The following is a 23,290-nucleotide window of genomic DNA, read 5'->3' as shown; positions in this document are numbered from 1 at the left end:
ATAAAGCCACTCCCTGCCCCTTCAGCTCATTCTTTCAGCATTCTCCCTTTATGGCGCTTTTTCGTTTTTCCCTTCCTTCGTCTTTCCCATATGTCTCTTTCGCTCGCAGCAAATGGTTGAGGCAGAACAATAAACCCCGTCCCTAAAAAATAAGTGCCGATGCTCCGCACCGGAAACAACAAGCACAAATTAAGCACTGCGGAGGGACGGGTTCCATTATTTAATATACAGTCGAAAGAATATGCTTTATATAAAATGCTGCAAAAATGATGCTGGCCGATTAAGATTTTAATGTCAACCTGCGACTAGGTTGCTGGGCGAAACTGAGTCTAATTTCAACCTGTGAAATAACTTCCCGGCCCACTAAGAAGGTTGGCAAGGATGCTGCTGTTAAGCGCCGCACCACCTTACACAACCTTTCTTATGGAGGTGGCGGCATCACGGCCTATCCCGGCCGAGACCAGTGCTCGTCGCACAGTTAAAAGTGTGCTGTAGGATCCGTGGTTGACTCGTTTTAGGACATCACCCAGCTTAGTCACGCTCACGTCCGTTCTGAAGCTCACCATCCAACTAAATTTCAACGGGTCAGATACTGTCTCTGCATCTCAGAGGCACAGCTAATAAAGCACGTCGGAATTTCGCCTTCGCATTAGGATTGGTTAAGGTCCCGACAATGCTCCAATCCTAGGTTATGGTCTACATTTCTAGTCCCTCCCACTCCCAGAATATTTTCAGCCATGGGATTGGCCGTGATACGACCCGGAAGTACTGAACTAATCAATTACTAGTGAAAAGATCAATAACGGACAACGGGACTTTGCGGACGGCTTGTGTGTAAGTAGCGGACAGGTACCTTAGGTAGTATTGTACAGGGCACACATTAAAGGACCAGCACCCAAGTAATGGGTGAAGTGTTCTTAGGACACCGGGTTGGTAGAAGCATCACCCGTGAGTTGTGCTCGTTGCCGGGTGTTTGTTGAGTAGCATCCAATGGGTGACTGCAGTAATATCAAGAGTTCGGATGTGGTTAGATGTGCGTAGGGGCTCCTTTTCTTAGTTCCGAGGTTATGGTGCGTGTTGGGTGTAGCGTTATCTGTTTCAGCAAATCCTACAGCAGTCCTACTCGGAGGCGTCTCTGCGCCATTATCTCTAGCACCAGTCCGAGACGCCGCATTCAGTATATAGTGTGGTTCTAGGGCCGATACCTTTATCGTTAAATGGATTGTGAGGCGTTTCACATAGGATGGGATTTGCAAAACCGAGGCAGGGAAGTCGGGATGGAAAGCATAGCTGCTTTATCTTGTTTAGTATGCTGTGCAGTTATACGATGTATTTATTTTATACGATATATAATTGTGTGAGGTTTCAGTTGAAGCCTGGAGGCTATTGGGAGTAACAGAGGAGTAGGATCTTGGGAAGTGACAGCAGCTCCTATGGGATAATCTGCGTAATTGTGAATCGCTTCTTTAATTTACCCACGTGTGTCTTTTTAGGTCACAGCCTCCCAGACAACGCAGCTATCTGGTTTGCTTAAGACATCTTGGGGATTTTCAGAAAGTTGACCTAGAAATGTATTGATTACCATTGGCTTTGTGGTTTGCAGCTCACGCTTTGTGGTTTTCAATTTGCTTTAGGCTCTCCAGGTTCAGTTTGTCCCTCCCATTGCCTAAATCATGTTTTCTATAGCCTTCCACAAACTTGCTTTATATTAACAGGCATTTAAATCTTGTTCTTATTTCCTCACATTTTCAGCACATTCAAAGACTGAAGGAGTGTCAGACAGTGTTTTCCAAGGGCCCTTGTTTACTTTTCTTTCTCTGGCTTTAAGATGAAAGTATTTATGTGACAAGCTTGCTGGATACTGGGGGTAGGAAAGAGTTTTTTTCTAGCACACAGCAACGTTTAAATGAACTGTCAGTATTTCAGAAAATATCAGAATTAATGCAAGAATGAAAGACATTTTTAGTTATTTCTCAAGTCTGTTGGCAACAGATACTTTAATATGATGAAAGTGAATCATTAAACTAGATGATGCAATTTCCACACATTTTCGTCTGTGCAGTGTATAGTTTTATTAGTAAAACTGTATGTCTGTGCAAATGTAATCAGCATTTCATTTGAAAATGTGTTGTCTGTAAAGGCAGTGTGCTATCACACCATGAATACTCCACTCTACGCCACTCCACTCTACTCTGTACCACTCCACTTTTCACCACTCCATGCCAGTACACTCTGCACCACTCCATTCTATGCCACTGCACTCTATATCTCTCTTCTCTACCCTGTACCACTCTACGCCAGTGTACTCTTTGCCACTCTACACCACTGTAGTCTTCTTTATTGCATCCTGCACAACTCCACTTTATGCCACTGTACTCTATGCCACTGTAGGGAAGCATCCTTTTTGGCATGGTTAACCCTCCAATTTTTTCCTTGTACCTGAGATAAATTTGATTATTAGTGCACTGGGTCCCTGCTAATCAGGTACCCAGTGCCAGAGCTCTTTCCCCACACTGCACAGTTGTTTTGCACAATTGACACACTCTTTAGCACCCACTGTAAGTTCCTAGTAAATGGTACCCCTGGTACCTAGGGCCTGGGTTGCTAAAGAAAGTCCCTGAGGGCTGCAGCACCAGTTGTGCCACCCCAGGGACCCCTCACCAAACCCACATAGTGCTGCCATTGCAGACTGCGTGTGTTGGTGCAGGTAAAATTGAAAACATAACCTATCACACACCTCTGTGTACCAGGTCACCTGCCAGTGTATCTGTCAGGTGTAAGTCACCCATAAGACAGGGTGCATTAGGGCACATGTGAGGGCATATCTGCATGAGCAGACATGCCCCGTGCTATGTCCCTGGTGAGTCTTAGACATAGTAAGTGAACAGGGAACCCATTTTAAATGCATGTGCTGGACACTGGTCACTATGAGTTTCCCAGCTACATGATAGTTTCTCTGAATGTAGGGATGTTTGGTATCAAACATCTCAGATTAATAAACCCTCAGTGATTCCAATGATGGATTTATTAATAGCTGTACCCAGAGGGCACCTTCGAGGTGCCCCCTGAAAGCCTATCAGCTACTAGTGTGTTGACTGACTTGTCATGACCAGTCCATCCACCTTAGACATGACTCTGGCCCTCCCAAGGTGGGAGCCAGCGCTCTAGTGGGCCAGAGACAAAAGCCTGCACTGGGAGGGGGGTGTTAGCACCTCACCCAGGCAGGATAGACATTCCAGGGAGGGAAGCTTCAAAGGCCTGGCCGCTTTTGAAATGTGACCCGAGTATCTCCAAATGGCAGAGGTGTCTAACCCCCTCCCCCATCCTGACCACACCTTTGGCAGCAGAACAGGTGGGACAATTAGGCAGATTAGGAGATGTGCCCATTTCATGGCAGTCCTACCCCTAAAGTGAATGAGCTGAAGTAGACACCTCTTTTTAAATTCCTCCTTCTTTGTTTGGAAGGAATTAGGCCAGTAGGGTTAGGGTTATGCCCACTTCCCAGCAGAAAAGGTCATAGAAAGGGTGTAGTCACCCTATCGGTCGTGTGCACATTGGCTACCACCTGGCACTCCCTGCAACACCCCTTAAATTGAGTATTTAGGTGGCACCCCTGAACCGTAGAAGTCAGATCCTGATGACCTATAAAGAAAAGGACATAGAGGAGTCGCAACTGCAGAAGACGAAAAGAAGAACAAGCTGACTTGACACCAACCCCACTGGCCTGCTTGCTGACCTTGGTGGACCCTGCCCAAAAAGATGACTTGTCTTGCAGCTGAGCCTCCAGAAACTCAGATGGATTGCCTGCCTTCCACAGACTTCTGTGAGCAGTGGATCTATTCTGCAACAAAGTCTCAAGAAAGAACTCTGCAGCCTCCAGGACAGCAAAGACCAAACACCCAAAGTGACCACTGCATCTGACGTCCACGATCTGAGGTGAACCCAACCACCGGTGGCAGCAGGGTTCTTCAGCCATCCAGGATCTCGGTCCATTGTGGTCTCACACATCTTAGACACCCCCCAGTTGCCTGCAGCCTCTGCACGCAGGCCCACTCTCCCACAGCCTTGAGGTGAGAGAAAAGCAGACACCTCCAGCAACCACTGCACTCATCGCCTCTGGCCCAATCTGAGGTGGGTCACCTGTTCCAACAACTTCCCTGAGCTCGGATCCACCCTAGTTTCACCTCTGCTAGACACCCCGACGACATCTGCAGCCTCAACACGCAGGACACCCTGACCACGAGAGATCCCGGGCGAAGAAACCTGATGCCCAAGAACATCCCTGCCTCTGTTGCCCCAGGGCCCTGGAGGAAGGGACCAAATGTGCCCCAACCTTCCCGTGCACCCCTCGTTGGTAACCTAGCTGCTTGTTATCCCTGACTGGCTCACTAGCCAGAACCTGCAGCCTGTTTTCACGAGGAACGATTTCCATTGGAAACCATTGGGCACCCAATGCTTTACTGCATCCCTGCACCTGGCCGGCCCAGTGTTACCTGGAGTGACATGCTGGTGTGGTTCTGATTAATGCCCAGTACTTAACTTTATTGTCTGAGAGTAGCCTTGTAAGTCGTTGTTAACCCTGTGTGTTTGCTGAACATTGTTTTCCTCCATAGGTTAACATTGAAGAACTCTGAAATTGCACTAACACGTATTTATGCTTGAAAGCATACTTGCCTTATAATGAAGTTCATGGGTTTAGAACTGTTATTTTTAGTTTGAGCGTGCAAGCTCTCTGGCCTGTTGTAATCTATCTGTTGGCTTTTAACCATGTCCACCCGACACCCATCCCTATCACCCTTTCATAGGCTTGCCTTTCAAAAATCCTTTTCTATAATTGGTAAATGCTTTACTTTTGTCCCTCCTAGGGGAGGTTTTGTTACTGCCTTGGTCATCGACCCTGTTACATGGATAATTGCGCGTTTGCCGATACGTTTGACTGCAAGCAATCTTCTTTTTCTTTTTGTATCTCTCCTTCGCGCTCATGGCGGCCATGGCGTTTTGAATCTGCTTGCTTATGCCAACTGTTTTACTTTTTCATTTTCAATTTATATGGCAAGAAAAGTTAGGAATTTGCAACACTAGTAGCTCTTAACTCGAGCAAACGCGAGACCCATTGCATTGCAAATGCTTGTTCTAAATTGGTCTCAGATTTCTTCTTTCAGTGTTTGTCTCATTTATTGCATCTTTGAGCACTACCATCTGATAAACCCCTTAACTCGCCCACACTACCACAAAATAGAGCATTAGTCCTATTTACTTTTTCCTCTGCAAACTAATTGGGGATTCACTGTACTCTCTTCACGGTATACTTTTTTAGTGTACCTTATAGACAGCCAGCTTCCTACAGCCGCTCTGCAGCACTGCACTCTACGCCACTGAACTCTCTTCCAGTACACTCTACGCCAATGCACTATACTGTGTAACACTCAACTGTATGCCCCTGCGCCAATCCACTGTATTCCACTCTAATCTACTCTTCACTACTGCACGTTATGCCCCTGTACTCTACACCACTGTACTCTACACCACTTTACTCTACTCCATTACACTGTATGGCACTCTATGCAACTTCACTCTACCCTGCACCTCTCCACTCTACACCACTTCACTCTACTCTGAAACAATCTACTCTATGCCACTGCACTCTTTGCCACTTTACTCTTAACCACTGCACTCTATGCCAAATCACTCTAGACAACTGTACCCTGTGACTGCGCTCTGCCAAACTGGACTCTACTCTGCATCATTGTACTCTAAGCCACTGAACTCTACACCACTCTACTCTACTCCACTCTATGCCATTGCACTCTGGGACACTGTACTGTGCTCTGCAGTTTATGCTACTATACTCTGCACCACTTTGTGACTTCACTGTATGCCACTTGACTCTACTCTGCACTTTACCCCACTGCACTCTATGCCACTCAACTCTATTCTGCGCCACTGCCTTCTGCATCGCTAAACTCTAAGCCACACCACTCTGCACCACTGCACTCTACGCCACTCAACTCTTATCTGACCACTCCATTGTACTAGGCACCACTGTAAAATACGCCACTATATGAATTGCCACTGCACTCAATACCACTGCACTCTACGCCGCTATACTTTGCAACACTCTACGCAAATACACTCTACACCAGTCCATTCAACTCTATGGCACTCCAGTGTATGCCACTCTGCTCAACTCCGTACTATGCCTCTCCAATATACGAGACTCTCTGCCACTCCACTCTACAACACTCTACTTCACTTTTCGCCATTCCACTCTACGACACTCTCCTGCATGCCACTAACTTTAAGCCATGCTGAACAGCAGCTACTCTAGTGTACAACATGGATAAAACACATCGGCAAAACCAATAGCTCTTGCAAGACTTATTGGCTTTGCCAATGCTTGTTTTAGCATGTAGTTTGCTTTTTCAAGGAATGGAAATGTTAGCCCATTAGCACTGAGATGTTTGCATTTCAAATGCTGTCACTGCCCAACTCCCCTTTTCTCTTTAGCCTTTGATTGCCTACAAGAAATAAAGGCAGAAATCCAGACACTACATTTTATGCTGCATTTTGACAAATCTGCCAAGTTGCACTATGACATATGATACCATCAGCCATCACGGTTCTTTCAGTTAACAGCATGGTGCACTGTCGTGCTTATAGTTTTTCTTTGAACAGTTTTTCATTATGAATTCAAAACGTAAAGCGATGTTGGCTAAAATGCCATAATCATCCTAAGTTGTTATTGATAACACAGAGCCACTTTTTCAAATTTTACAGAGACTTTTAATTCATTTCAAATACTGTTTATTTCACATGCAAAACTAAAAGCCCTGCTTGCATACTTTGTGAGAGTTCACTTTTTCATTCACATCATGCATTTAAAACTAGCATTGGCAGTGCAAATCTGTTTCTGTTTGGAAGTGGAAAGATGTTTTGTACCAAGCTTCACAACACAACAAAAGTACAACATGGCCAACAGCAACACAGCCTTCCCCAAAACAAAACATAAAGGTCAGGTGGTAGTAGCAGGCGGAACATCATTTTTTCCCATATATACTGGGCAGATTCAGTAAAAGCAAACACAGTAGTAGTGAAAGGAAATAAAGGACTGTTTTAGGCGCTCCTTAAATAGACATTAGAACAGAACTCTTGGAGAAACAGCCAAACCTTTAACCAAATTGGCATACATTCATGTACTCATATATAATGATTATTACTTACCTACCTAGAATTGTATGCTTTGTTAGTTGATTTCCACTTTAAGCATTGGGAAGCATCCTAAAGTACTAATTTTCAGAAGTTGTTCAGTCTCTGAGTTCTGGGTTGCCTTGTTTAGGTGAAGTAATGTCCACATTTACGTTTTCGCTTTATTTAATTGGTAGACCTACCTTAAAACTGTGCGGTTGAGCTAAAAGTGTTTTGACTGGTGTCTTTGTACCACAGCTTTAAGAACAGGTGGCTCCAGCATTGGACCCACGCTTCTATTTTAAGTCTGTGTTTCAGCACTCAAATATTGTCCAAACGGAGTCAGGTGCCTTACTCTGGAAAATAGGTATCTCATATCAAATATTGTGAAGGACCCTGGTTCATAGGATGACTTATGCAAGTGTGTTCAGTATATCAAATGTATCCTTAATTTTTTTCATAAGATTGGGCAACAACATTGGAAAACGCCCTTCTTCATACAGCAGGTACACCTTGGGCGGAAACACTACAAGTTTTGCTCCTTCAAAGGACATGTACAGCTAGGACAGCATCAGTGCAAGCCTTCCCTATCACAAGGCAGGCACACATTGTACAGTTGCATTGTAAGTTTTGCCTCCTCGCAAAACTGGTACAGCATGACAGTAGAAAAGCAATCTTCCCTCGCTCACAGAAAGCAGCAACTGGCGACTTCCATTCCATACAGAGCAGATCCAGCAGGGCAGAATAGTACTAACTTTCATCACTCGCAGAACATGTACACTTAAGGCATGAGTGACATTTATTTAGCTTGTAGACAAATCGTTGAGAGGAATATATAGGTCGATGAATGAGTTAATATGCAAGTTCTGACAGCAGTTTTACTTAGGAGATATTCTATCAAAGCCCTGCCATGATTACTCAGAGGCCTGCTCTTTGTGTTGTTTGTTTGGTTTTCCATGTATTGAGAACAAGCTGTTACCTAATAGGTCATTATTGTTGGAACAGCATAGATACGGCTCAGGTAACTATGCTGTAGACTGGCACACAGGTGCTAGGCTCTTTGAAAAGGTTTTGAATGCCTGTGTATTAGGTACTGTGCAATCCCAACCTTGGTGCTGCATTTGTTAAAATGTTGAAGCCTGCCAGTGCTGCTTGTGGTCTGATTATGATGTCCTCTATCCGTTGGCTAGATTGTGAAACTGGGTAGCCGAGCATGGTGTCAGGAAGACTCACAAGACATCGGTGAGCTGCCCAACAACCTAAGGAGATTTCTGTCACATGGCAAAGGTTTGCGTTTTCCATCAAGGGAAGAGTACTTAGAATGTGTCTTACAGAGAAACAGGCACACAGCTGTGACAGTGTATGTCCTAAAGGAGGAACAGCTACATCGTGTAGTGTCTGCCTGAACCTGTTAGTGTCAGTTGGTGGTATTGCAGACTTTGGATATCTTCTGACTAGTGTTGAAGTTTTGCATTTACTTACAAAGAGGAATGACTGCTGCTGTGAGACATGAACAATGTCAAACGGGAGACTAAGAAAAGTACTTACTTTCTAGTGCATTGAGGTAGTAGAAGAAGGACCATAACATGGTTCCCTGTAAAGTCCATGACATGGACGGAGGACTAAGAATTCATTATTGTGTGATGTCTGCCGAATTCTTTTGAAAGAAATGTTGTTAGTGCTTACTCGTTTTTTGCAGTTTAAATTTGCTACTGGCATTTAGAGTGAGTCTGCCAATGTTTGCAGTGTAAATGGTTTTCTAATTGTGTTCCTTGGCATTGGCGGTCTATTACAATTTAATGTTCTTCATCTCTGCTTACACTGGTTGACTGTATTCCGTTCGATTAAGTTATGGATACATTTTTTTGCAAGTAGAAATGTGGACACTGTTATGGTGGTGTGCTTTGCATGCACATCGTCTTTTTTTGGGGGTTTAATGGAGCAGAGTGTATTCTGTATTTTATTTCTGTGTACTGTTCACTAATGTTAAATGTTAGTCTCATGCAAAATATTGGTTACACATGTTGGTGTTGAGAGGGGTGTGGGTTATGTGTTTGTTTTGTTTAAGTAGTGTGCAGGCTGTGAGGGTGCATTCTTTGTGCCGTGAATTTATGTCCTGTCTATAGTGCTGTTTGGAGTCTGATTTAATGCACTATAATATGTCGGTATTCTACTTTTTAGGGTCGAGCCTGCGAGTGCATGACTATGTGAAACTCTGTTGTGTACAGTAAAGGGCTTGAAGTCTGCCTGTCACTTACCATTTGTTGGCTTGCATGGCACTCTTCTTTACAGCCTCGTAATTCGTCACTGCAGGACAAGCATAATTTCCATTCCTCTCTGTGGAGTTGGGACCAAGCACTGATTGATTCAGCTTAATCAGTGTCCGTCTGCTGCTCCCAACGTGATTGAGGTACTATTTTGTACTTTAACTTCTAGTGCCCTGCAAACAGAAGGCTTGTGACTAGTAAAAACATGCCCGCAGGACAAACATCATTGCAAAGTTTTATCTTTTTAATAGCTAACTCTTTTTTATTTTATTTTGCCAGGTCGTCTTTTCTCATTTGCCACTCATTTTTTTTCTTTTTTCTTTTTTTGCTTGTGGGCGCTCTTCGCAAAAGATGACAATTATCTTGTTCGAAATATCGCAAAGTGACATTGTTTCTTTATTATGTGTAATTTCTGAAGTGATGCTTTAACAAGTAATTGTGCAGTACACCCCAGTCCACCCCACCTTACCCCACACCAGTCCACTCCACTCACCCCAATCCACCCATGTCCTCCCAACCCACCCCATCTAATCTGCAGCACTCCAGTTTGCCCCACTCCAGTTTTCCCCACTCCTATCCAAAACAATCTGCCCCACTCGAACCCTAAAACAATCTGCCCCACTCCAATCTAAAACATTCTGCCCCACTTCAACCCTAAAACAATCTGCCCCAACCCAAAACAATCTGACCTACTGCAATCTGCTGGTCCCCAATCCAAAACAATCTGCCCCACTGCAATCCAAAACAATCTGCCCTACCCTAATCCACAATAATCAACCCCACTCCAGTCTCCCTCACTCCAATCTGCCCTACATTCATCCAAAACAATCTGCCCCACTCCCATCTGCCCCACTACAATCCAAAACAATCTGTCCCACACCAATCCAGTCTCTCACCCCAGTCTAATCCACCCCAGTCGTCCCAATTCACTCCTCTCCAATCCACCCCAGTACACCCACTCCAATCCAGTCGACCCCCAATCCAGCTCATTCCAATCCACCCCACACCAACCCATACCACCCCAATCCAGCCAAGTCTACCCTACTCCAATACACCTCGACTCCCCTCAATCCAATCCACCCCACCCCAATCCACTCCAGTCAAATCGACCCTACTCCAGTCAGATCCACCCCAATCCAGAAAAACCCACCCCACTTGAATCCACCTCCCTCCAGGTGAATCCACCCTACCTCAGTTGAATCCACCCCACTCCAGCCTGATCCACCCCCCCTCCAATCCAACCACCCACTCAAGTCCACCTCACTGCCGGCCAATCCACCCACACCACACCACACCAGTCCATCCTAGTCCAATACACTAACTCCATCCACTATACTCTACTCCAGTCCACCCACTGTTTTCCAATCCAATCCACCGCACCCCATCCCAGTTCAGTCCTTCCAGCCCATCCACTCCAATCCTTCCAGCCCATCCCACTACAATCCTTCCAGCCCATCCCACTCCATTCTATCCACCCCACCCCAATCCAGTCCACCCAACTCCAGTCCAATCCTATCCTCCCCACTCCAGTCCAGTAACTCCGGTCCACCCCAATCCAATCCACCCTACTCAAATTCACATCAATCCTAGCCATCTTACCCCATTTCAGTCCACCCCACTCAGTTCAATTCTTCCCATTATACTTCTATCAAATCCACTAATTTACCTCAATCCACTCCACCCTATCAATCAATCACTTGTGAGGATCTCAAGGCGCTTGGGAGGGGGTAGGAGCTTCTACTGCTTGAACAGCCAGGTCTTGAGGAGTCTCCTGAAGGTCAGTAGGTCCTTGGTCTGCCGTAGGTGGAAGGGGAGGGTGTTCCAGGTCTTGGCAGCGAGGGAGGAGAAAGATCTGCCGCCGGTTGTTGCCCTGTGGATGCGTGGGACGGTGGCGAGGTCGGCGGTGCAGAGCTGGCGGTTCGGGGTGTAGAAGGTGAGACGATCATTGAGGTATGCAGGTTTGGCGTTGTGGAGTGCTTTGTGGGTGTGAGTTAGGAGTTTTAATGTGATCCTTTGGTTGACGGGAAGCCAGTGTAGTTCTCTCAGGTGGGCTGCGATGTGGCTGTGGTGGGGGATGTTGAGGATAAGATGTGCGGAGGCGTTCTGCATCCGTTGCAGTCTTTTCTGGAGATCCAACGTGGTTCCTGCATAGAGAGCGTTGCCGTAGTCCAGTCTGCTGCTGATGAGGGCCTGGGTAACTGTCCTTCTGGTTTCGGTAGGGATCCACCTGTAGATGTTGCAAAGCATGCAGAGGGTGTTGAAGCAGGAGGATGAGACGGAGTTGACATGATGGGTCATGGAGAGCGATAAATCAAGGATGAAAGCCAGGTTGCGGGCGTGGTTGGTGGGCGTTGGTGCGGCTCCCAGCATGGGCTGCCACCAGGAGGCGTCCCAAGCTGAGTGGGTGGGGCCGATAAGGACCTCTGTGAGATGATGTTGAGGTTGTGAGATCGGACGATTTTGGCAAGCGGTGCCAAGTAGACGTTGAAAAGTGTCGGGCTGAAGGAGGAGCCCTTGGTATGCCGGAGATGGTCTTGGCTTTAGATAGGAATGGAGGGAGGCAGACTCTGTTTTCTGTCGGAGAGGAAGGAGGTGATCCAGTCCAGGACCTTGTCGTGGATCCCTGCGTTGTGGAGGGGTGTGCGCAGGGTGTGGTGGCAGACGGTGTCAAAGGCGGCCGAGAGGACAAGGAGGATGAGGGCTGTGATTTCTCCTTTGTCCAGGAGGGTCCGTATGTCGTCGGTGGCAGCGATGAGTGCGGTCTCGGTGCTGTGATTGCAGCAAAAGCCAGATTGGGACGGGTCCAAAGTGTTGTTTTCCTGGTTAGGTATGCATTGTACACAGCAACATAGCATTATTATAATACAAATCACTACAAGTATCCCGCCTAAAACATTGCGTAATTGCCCAAAATCAGGCAACCAACTAAATAACAAGTCCCACCACTCCTTTCACCAATTCATGTAAAGTCTCCATATGGAATTGATTGAATTTAGAGTGGTCTGATAGATTGAAACAACAGAGGCCATCAAATTCTGAGCAGCCATGATTGTGCTTTAACAGTAAATAATCAATAACAGCCCTGTTCTGCAATGTAGCTTTTCTAGTACCTCGAATATCTAGTAATAATCCAGCGAAAGCAATGGAAGCACGGTTGATGTTCTTAACCATGAAACATGCTAACTTGTTAATAACTCGGGTATTATAAATAGCTAATCCTTGAACTCCTACTATAGAAATGCTTAAACTCACATACTCTGATTTAGATAATAATTGAATTTCAGAGTCACAGTCTGCGCTTAATTGAACTTTTTCCTTTGGATAGCAAGTATTTACAGAGTGAAATGGAAACATCATGAGCCCTAATCTTGTAAAGGTACACGGTCCACCAGTTATATTAGCTGGAATGTATGTAAAGGTGGAATTTCCACAAGGAAATAATCAAATAATCATCCCACAGGTGGTTTGACAAGCTTGATATTACTAGTAGCAGTTACGATGTGAAGGCAAGACATGCCATTGTTCATTGCCTTACAATGTTTATTGGTTCGTTGTTCCCACGGGATCTCTTGAGGAGACCCTTTGTTGCCTCTAGATGCAGTTAAGCACATTTTCCGATTTTGTGAGACTCGCGTCATGTTGTAACATACATCACCAGGGGTAATATTGTAAGTAATCACTTGGGTCAAGTTGTCCCACTTTTCATCTCTTACCTCTTGGCCAAATCTACAGTATTCGTAGGGACTAAAAGGAGTTAACACATTGCTTCCTTGAACATCTCCATCTTTGTTAGTATATTTTTCACAATTGGGCTTTTAGCGAGCCGTTCATTCTCTGTCAGTCCTGCAGCTTGTGGATAATATGGAATGTGATAAATTCACTCAATATTGTGTTGTGAACAATAATCTTGTACCAATTGTCCTTTGAAATGTGACCCATTGTCAGTCTGGACTTGGAGTGGTACTCTGTAATAGAACATTGACAAGTCCAGAGTCTTGATGGTGTTGTACTGGGTGGCACGTTTGCAAGGGACGGCTATCAGGTAACCAGAATAAATGTCCACTACTGTGCAAGCATATTGACACCTGTGACTAGTCGCTAGTGGCCCAATGTAATCAATTTGCTATATCTGCCTCAGCAACCTCCTTATCCCCAACTGACCTTTGACTGTTTACGGGACAGATCTCTTTTTTGTGTGTGTGTTAACAAATAGGACATTGCGTAATCACGGTTTTTATCAAGTCTAGGGGAATGTGCATCCCTTTAATCTCTGCCCACCTGTAAGTTGCTTTCTCTCCCAGATGTCCACATTTTTGGTGCGCCCACTTAGCCATCCCCACCAAGTCAGAATCTGGTGTCCCCACTTATGCCTCTGAGATTTTGGCTTTATAGTCTGCAAAGGAATTGAACCAGCGTTCTTGTGAGTCGGTGGGACAGTGGGCATCTATCTACATGATACACAGTAATGGTACTTTGCGCTAGCATTTCTCAAATTTCTTGCCACAACTCTTTGCCCCACACCTCCTTAGAATGTATTTGCCAGTTATGTGCATGCCATGTGGGAAGCCAGGTGGCTAACCCATTGGTGGTAGACCAAGAATCAGTATGAATGTGACAAGTCCCAGATAATTATTGTTTCAGTGCCTGATACACAGCGCACAATTCTGCATATTGGCTACTCTTCCTTTCTCCTGTAGTAGATAACAAGTCTTGGTGACTGGGTTACATGACACTGCCTTCCAATGTCTTTTGGCCCCCACATATTTGGCTGAATCATTGATAAACCATATATATTCCCTATCCTCGGGACAAGGATTCAAATGGCTCACTCTATCTCACTGGTGACTCTCTTATCTGTGATACCTCCTGCACCCCCTCATCATCCTGTACAGGGGCTTGTGATACTTGTTCATGCAGAGCTGCTGTCCCTGTTGATACCACTCGGGCCCTATCCTGTATGTACCATTTCCAATGTATGATACTAGCTTCTTTTTCATGTCATGTGCGGTGAGTTTCAGGTAAACTCATCACCCACTGCTTTATTGGAAACTCTGGTCCCAGAATCACATTACGACCTATGGTCATTTGCTCAGTATCCACTAGAGCCCATTATCAAGTAAATGTTTCTCGAAGGGAGTATATCACTCGCCAGCATCAGGTAGCTTTTTAGTCCAAAAACCCAGGGGCACCCTTGTTCTTCCCTGTTTTTGCCACATGCTCTACTTTGGATATTGCCCCTGAACGGTTACATGCAACTCAGTGTCGTCTTCCTGTACTGGCTATAAGCCTAAGGCCTGTTGAATTGCTTCCTTTGCTAAGTCAAACGCTGTTGTTCACCCCATTCAAACTCATGTTTTTTTCTTGCCCCTTTGTTAAAGGGGCCAAAATCTGACTCAAGTAAGGGATATGCTGTCTCCAAAAACCAAACAATCTAATGAATCGCTGTGTCTCCTGCTTGGTGCGGGGAGTGGCAAATTCTATGATCTTTTGTGTCGTCTGCAGCAACACCTCTCTATGTCCCTGATTCCTCTGAATTCCTAGAAACTTCACATTTTGAGAGGGTCCCTGTGTTGTATCTGGATTAATTATCCACCCTTTGCTCTCCAAGAGTTCCACAACCTGAACCTTATTGAGTCTGTACCTGTTCTTGTGTCTCTTTGAATCATCACATCATCAATGGAATGGGTCAACTGGACCCCTGGAATGACAGATAGTCATCCAGGTGTTCTGCCATGTAATGATATTGGTGTTTTGACCACTGACTCCATGTTGCACATAGCCTGGCAGCACACCGTCACAATAGTGACCACAAGATTCATTTTGCTTATTGACTTTACTTTAGCATTAGCCACTGCCACGTTAAAAGCTGTAAGTAATTTTCCACATTGTACAATGTGCTCATGTTCTTATTTTTTGTGTTCTTTTCCCACCAAGGGCTTAGGCTGATAAGATTGTACTGAGGCGGCAGGGAAAGGTCTTGTTTTGAAAGGGCACCTTGGGATTGTGGCCAAGTCCCGGCGTGTTCTTTTCACAGCTGGTCTAAAGTAATCAGCATTTTTTTAATAATAAACTTCTGCAGTGAGAGGGAGGTTCTAGAATTTTACCTCTTTTGTTTGTTCAAAGTATAAGAGGCTGAGACCAGATGGACCGGAGTGATTCAGATCTCAGACATGCCCAGGATGCTGGGGTGTTTCATCCTTCCCGTGAGGATAATTGATCTCTCTCTCCTTGATTGATTCTGGGATCTGGCGATCTGATGCTGATAAGAGGAAGATGAAGCAGTTGTGCCCTTGCCTCATGGTGATGCATATTTTTGAATTATTTGCTTTGCATTATAATATGGATACACATATTTTTCTGTGTATATTGCAGTGGAGAATCATTTGTACATGTTTTCATTTCATTGCTGTGGCCATTTTTAAACGTGTGCTTTCAGCATGCTGACCTTCCTTTACGAACCTTGCGAAGTGAAATAATAAATGTCTTCTTTAAACTAAGAATCGCATTCCAGAGATTTTTGTCAGTGCATGAGTGTTTCAGCTCGGTCATTAGTCAAGCAAAACATGCCACCATCTGGTGACAGACGGTGGGGCTATGTACAAACCCCATAGGCAAAGATAATGTCTTAAATTGTCTGCCACCATGTGAAAAAACAAATCGCTCCTGATTCTCAGGGGCCAATGGTATAGAAAATAAAGCATTCACCATATCAGTTGTTGCATACCAAGTCCATTTATATTTCTGTATTCTTTCAATCAAAGTGATAGTGTCGGGGACCGCAGCAGTCAAAGGGGGGGTATATTTCTTCAACTCGCGGTAATCAGCTGTCATTCTATAGCACCTGTCAGGTCGGGGCATGGGCCACAGAGGATTATTACATTCGGTGGTGACTGGAGCTACCACACCAGCCTCAATCAACTCCTCTATAGTCTTACTTATGTCCTCATGCCCTCCTGGAATACAATACTGTTTTAAACAAATCACCTTGGTTGCTGGGGGCACCTTTACTGGGGGTATCTTCAGATGCCCCACCCTCATTGCTGCCACTGAAATGTATCTCTTTGATCCAAATTGATAACAGCCATCATCCAAATACAATGTCATCCCCTTCAGAATGTCAATTCCCAGTATATATTCTAGGTGGGTCACAATCCGAACAATATATTTTCTTTTTGGTGTTCTTCCTATTTTTATCCGAACAGCAGTCTGCACGGCAGGGGTTTGTTTTCCACCCAACCCTGTGATGGTGTAGTGCTGACTGGTAAACCTTTTTAGATTTACATGAATTGCAGAGGCCTCCGCACTGGTGTCGATTAATGCCTGGACCCTTTGAACATTTTTGTGTTTCTATTGTATTTATAAATCAACATAAGGTCTATTATCTTTACGAGGCCATCCCTGTACCAGAGCTCGGCCTGTTTCCTAATCTGAATTAAACATGTCAACTTTTGCCCAAGGCAGGTCTGGATATATGTTTTAATATCTGCGAGCAGATTCCTCCTCTTCTCTGTTCTCAGCAGTTAACCACTCGCTGTCCAAATCATCATCCTCTTTCCTTCTTGAAGAAACGTTTTCCCCCCTCTCTTTTCCGTCCTCCTGCATCTGTGGCTGGCTCTGATTCACTTGTTTATTATTTAGCTTGTTAACTTTTCTGCTGCCTTCTTTTCGGTCCAACCCTCTCTTGCGGTACATCTCCCACAGGCTTTTGGTATCTTTCCCATCAACCTGCTCCTTGTTGACACCATCCTTCAGTAATGCCATAAACATGTCTCTCCTAGATACCCTGTTATTATCTGTGGTACCCTCAGACCTCGAGACTCTCTCAGGTCTATTCCAGTCTCCCAGCTCTCCTAACTTGTGAACTGCCTCCAGCACGGCTTTCAATACCTGCCCTGTCTGATTAATTAGGAGAGTCATTATTACCTGCTTGTAAGCTGGGGGAGCAAGGCAAATAATTTTATTTCGTACTGAAATTGTCAATGGGGCATCTAACAAATTGTCAGCTTCATCCAAGAGAATAGCAGTTTCCATACTTTCTTTAATTCTTTGCATAGCATCTCTCAACGTGTACTAAGGCTTATTATTTGGCTTCTAAATTGTTCTTTTATTATGGGGTCAGTGGTAAGAGTACAAAACTTCCTTGAATCTCCCTCATCTAGTGCCACTCCAGAGGCACCTGTGTCAAACAACCTCACCATCCACATAAGCAATGCTTCCCCCATACTTCTATTTGAAACTGTCTATAACAGAAGTCTTCAAACCTTTTGATGCCGGGATCCCCTCTCAAAGATGTTTAGGTGTAAGGACCCCACCTGTCACACATTTCTAGAACCTGGTACTCCTCATCAGCAATAATAATAAATGTCCCCCTTTCCCACAGCAAATAATTTGTATGATGAGGAAATAATATTAATATTAAACAGTGTTTAGCAAACGAAAGGTCAGTGACTGTGGGTGCGTCGTCAAAGGTGTAACTAAAAACAAAGGTCCTCATTTATGAGGATTTGGCGTATGGCAGTGCCACAAGTCTTCTTGCTACACTGCCCTATGCCAATACAAAAGGGCAGGAATGGACCGTATCTATGAAATAGAGTGCATTTCTGTCCTTCCCCTCTGCGCTAGCGCACAAACTGCTGCCTAGCGCCAATGTAGGCAGAATAGTTTTGTGCAGGAACAAAAAACAATCCAGAGAGGCATTATATAGCTTTCTATATGTGTGGCAGATAGCAGTGCACATGGAAAGAGGAAAAACAAGGAGAAATTAAAACATTTCTCCTCATTATGCCTGCTCTTGGGAGGCGTAAGGTTTTGGCACTGCTCCAGTTTACGTGATTTTGTAAATCTGGGGCAGTGTCAAAATCCCTGGGTGTTGTGTGGGAACACCAACCGCAATGACCATGGAACACCTCCTTGACGCAAAGTAAGGCAATGCAGTGGCTTGCACTGCTTTGCCTTACTCTATATCTGTGAGGCCACACAGGGTGGCTTTGCGTCATCTCATACGTATGATTGAGAGGCTTGTGCCACTGGAGCGTCAAAAAAAAGTAATGCCTCAGCAGCGCAAGCTTCAAAATAAATGAAACCCCAACATATTATATGTTGTTTTAAAGTCTTTCATCATGAGGTACCTACATATAAAATAACAGCCAGCTTAAATGAAAAATAAATAAAAGAAAGTTGTTACTCAGTGGCAAATGCACTGCAGTGCATTATGATACCTCTAATAGTTAATGCACTGCAGCGGTCTGTGTGTAATCGGAGAGCGACAGAATTAAATACTGGCTGGTGCAGTTGAGAATAGTGACGTGTATTTTTAGTGCCACGAGGGCACAGCCTGTGACAGAAAGCACTGCAAATATGTAAGGCATTATTTTATAATTGCTTTACACACAGTATACCATAGGCCACTATCAATTAAAAGCACACATGCTTACTAACTCTTTACACTTACCCTAAAAAAGAATAAATGTTTGTCATCACAAAGCTTTGTGATTTCATCAGCTCCTAAACATCCTTTACAGTCACAGATTACCCTTTACATTTTTAGATCAGCTCGTAGAGCACATTTGCATTTCATGCAGGAAGCAGGCACCCTGGTATGAAGGCCTTCTTAGCTGTCTGTGCGGCTTTCACAGCACAAGAGACTCAGTAAATCAAAGTTCACCTCAGGCATTTTAATAGTTGGCTGGGGGAATACGAGACCCCGTTTCCAGGACTCCGCGGCCGCCCGTGGGGTCGCAACCCCCAGATTGAAGACCTCTGGTCTACAATATCATTGACTACTTGCTGGGTGTAATCTTCTAGAGAGTACATCTCAATTCCACCCTGGTTCTGTGGAGTGTCCTGTATCCTCTGTCTAAATATTGGCTGTGTACGAGCCCCTTTGGGCTTGCCTGGCTCACGCTGGCCCCTACCTTTTTTAACTTCTTCATCATTGAAATTTGGAAAATCAGTCCCAGATATTTAAATCCCATTTTTCGGGGTCCCAGTCTAGCCCTGCTTTAGCAATAGCTAAACAAACTTTCTTTTGATTGATTTTACCCCATTGTTTCTGATACCTGTGTTGAGCGACTTTGAAAGCTGCTTTCTTCGCAACAGACTGATAAGTATCGACCTTATCTTGCAATAACTTATTCTGTCAAGGCAGCATGCTCGCATTATTTTTAGTTTCAACCAGCTGCCTCTAACTGCTGGTTTTCTTGTTCCAGCTGCTTGCATTTTTCTATAAGCAGATAACGGAATCCAGCCTCTTCTGCCTAAAAAGCAATAGATCCTCGTTCTAAAGGTACTTTCTGTAAACACATTAAAACATTTTTTGGCTTAGCATTGCTAAAACATCTGTCCCAGCTCTTGCATAAACCAGCACCAAAAGACCATTTGTTTGCAAGGACATTATAAGGTTCTGTATCCCACCCTGGAATCTTATGTGAAACCTGGGAAGCTGCTTATGACTTTTTTGCCAAACATTTTTCTCTTTTAAATCTTACACTTTTTCAACCTTCCACTCTCGTCCTGTCAACTACGTCAATTTGTTCTACTTTGCTTCAGACCAAGAGGGAACAAAGTGAAAGAAATGCAAAGAATGCAGCACTCTTAGTTTGAGTAATGTAGTTATGAAGGCACTTCTCAGGTACACAAAGATAATAACGTGAGCACTTAATATGAATGCAGCAACACAGTGGAACTCTTAAAATAATCACAGCAGTGGAATAATAATCAAAGAAAATGCAATACATCAGTAATGAATTTAATATGTATTTTCAGTGACTACGTATTCATGCATGCACACAGCAAAGCTAGACATAAGAATTAAAAATGCATCACCATGGGGCTTGAATCCAGACATCATCCTTTGTCTGCCAGCGTCAAGTTGTAGAACCCGTGATGACTGAGACAAAAAGAGAACACCCCCAAAAGGGATTTACTCTGAGCAGTGCGTCCACCCTCAGAGATGAGTTCCTTCTACCTCATTGTCAAGCTTCCCCACCTTATATACTTTACACAAACTTAAGAGAAAGGTTCTAGAAACCCACTTCCCTTCAAGTAAGTTGTGAAATTCTCGTGCTAGCCGTCCGTGTTGAGAAAACATTTTAGAGACTGGCCAAATCTCATAGCGTATTTCCAAGATCGATCTGTACCCTGCTCTACCATAAAGAGTCTCCGCCTAGTACACCCTTATCAGTAATGCCGCCCCCATGTTATGTGCCCTTCCCTGGTGAGAAAAGCAAAAACAGGTCAACAAGCTATGCGCGAAAAAATACCTGCACCACCAATGTGACAGTGTTTGAAGCTAAGCACAGATCGGAGCCAGTGGTCAAGATGGAGCTGGTGGTTAAATACAAATAGCATTACACCCCATCCAATCCAAAACAATCTGCCCCATTCCAGTCTGCGCCACTCCAATCCAAAACAATCTGCCCCATTCCAATCTGCTTCACTGTAGTCTTCCCTGATACAGTCTGCCCCAAAACAGTCCAATCCACCTCACCCCAAGCCACCCACTCCAGCCCAATTCACCTCACTCCAATTCACCACAATCCACCCAACTCCAGCCCAAACCAAATTAACCCACACCAATCCAATCCAACCCAGCCAAATCTTAATTACCCCACTCCAATCCACCCCAATCCATTTCACCCACTCTAATCCACCCCAATCCATTCCACCACACTCCAATCCATTCTAAAACAATCTGCCCCACTCCAATCCAAAACAGTCTACCCCAATCCACCCTGTCCCACTTCAACCCAAAACAATCTGTCCACTCTAATCCGCCGAGCCAACTCCAGTTGGCCTCAAAACAATCTACCCCACTCCAATGTGTCCCACTCCAACACAGAATAATCTGCACAAGCCAGTCTGCCTCACTCTAATCCAAAACAATCTACCCCACTCCAGTCTTCCCCACTGCAATCCAAATCAGTCTGCCTCACTCCAATATGCCCCATTCAAAACCAAAACAGTCTGCCCCACTCCAGTCTGATTCACTTCAATCCAAAACAATCTTCCTCACTCCAATCTGCCCCCTCCAATCCACCCCACTCCAACCAAATCCCCCCACCCCAACTCAATCCACGTCACCCCAATCCAGTCCACTCTAGTCCAATCCACCACACACCAATCCAATCCATCCCATTTCAGCCAAATAGAATTCACCCCACTTCCGATCCAATCCACCCCACTTTCAGACAAATCCACCCCACTTCCAATCCTCCTCACTCCAATCCATCCACTCCAATACAATCCACCTCAGTCCAGTCCATTCCAATCCGCCCCTGGCCTCCAAAAATCATAAAAATGTTACAAAACCCACAGTTCTAGTGATTTAAATAATCTACTCGACGTAACTGTAATGCTCTTGACCCATAAACTAGTTTCAAAGTATGTATTCTGGGCAAATAATTTTAGTCATGGAACCACTATTTTCTTCATTATCACACATGATAGCACTTTTAAATATGGTGCAGCATGACTGTTGTACAAAAAACTCCTGTTTAATAGACTAAATATTTGTTCCATATAAAATAAAAATCTAGCCGCATACAAGATACACATGACCCCTGACTTGCCTCTTATTCAGGGCTACTGGAATTATGAGATTGTGTGGCTGCGGCGATTTTCGTATAATTATAGATTTGACGCATAATCCATTATTTGCCACATAATATACATATTTTTGCAAAAAATGTTGTTTCTAGTTCAAACGGTTCAAAAGTTACTAAATATGTGATGACATGTCCTGCAGTGCAGTGAAAGGCCCTTTGAACAACTGGACTGGCTGCCTCTCTGCTGCTTATCGCTATATTTGGGTGTTAAATTGGTACGCATGAGGTGCGCACAATGCCCAGTTGTGGTACCAAGTTTAAAAATAATAAAGAAGTAATAATATGGCAAAATGTGATGCGTTATGCTGCATAATTTGCCTTTTTTTGGCACATAATTTACTCAACCCTGCCACATAATTTGGATCTCTACTGCTGCATAATTCCAGTGGCACTGCTCTTAGTTCATTACAGCATTGTCATCGGGGCGGGGCAAGACTGTTTCTCTAATCATGGTTTAATGAATATGTATCTAAAGCATGAAGTGGTAGCGTGCTGTCCTTTCCAATCCGCACATTTTACATTGAAATAGCCACACAAGTGTCCAGTTGCCATGCGGTTTTAGTGATAAAAGCATATAGCGCACAAGCAGTAATGTTTGGAAATCTTTGACATCACCAAGTAAAGTGTTCGGTTTTGTTTGCTGCTATTTAACTCTTTGCATCACACTTCTGAATTACAAAAAAGTGCATTTGTAATTCCTGATATATTTTGAAATATTTGTATTATTTATTTACAAACTATTTAAATGTCTGTTGTAATAAAAAACAACTGACATCCTAAAGCCTTTTGTTTCACAATGATTGTCAGAAAGCTCACTTTACAAAATCATCCAACTGTAAAAAGAAGAAAAAAGTAAACATCATTTTTCAGGATAATACAAGCAGCACTTAGTAAAAAGACAAACTGACGTTTGACCTCTGTCCATGAAAAGAAAAGAAATGTGTCAAGATAAAACAAGATTTAAAGTCATCTTTATTGCTCATTCATTTCTGAATGAACAGAACACCTGTTGTTTCCAGCTCAACTTCACTGGCCAGAAAGGACCAGTAGGTCCTAAAAATAAGTTGATCTGATAACATTTCACTCAAAATAGATTTTCCGAGGCCTGCACCCCTCTTAATCCACTCCACCTCACTCCAATCCAGTCCACCCACTGCAATCTAATCTACTTCACTCCAGTACCCTCCATCTATTCCAGCCCTTTCCACTCCAGTCCACCTCACCCAATCTGTT

The 23,290-nt window shown here is 44.2% G+C and overlaps 1 protein-coding gene across 1 annotated transcript in view; it reads left to right on the top strand.

Annotated features, from left to right (window-relative positions):
• The first annotated feature begins 762 nt into the window (after positions 1–762).
• The window catches only part of KANSL1 (KAT8 regulatory NSL complex subunit 1), an 817,615-nt gene continuing 795,087 nt past the window's right edge, over positions 763–23,290 (top strand). Inside the window, exon 1 of the mRNA XM_069238046.1 lies at positions 763–834. The gene's annotated coding sequence lies outside the window, so the exon portion shown is untranslated. The remainder of the gene's footprint in view (positions 835–23,290) is intronic.

This window comes from Pleurodeles waltl, chromosome 6 (genome assembly GCF_031143425.1).
Source record: "Pleurodeles waltl isolate 20211129_DDA chromosome 6, aPleWal1.hap1.20221129, whole genome shotgun sequence".
Classification (NCBI taxonomy): Eukaryota; Metazoa; Chordata; class Amphibia; order Caudata; family Salamandridae; genus Pleurodeles; species Pleurodeles waltl.
Note: the sequence above shows the minus strand (reverse complement) of the source record. Positions and strands in the feature narration are given on the sequence as shown.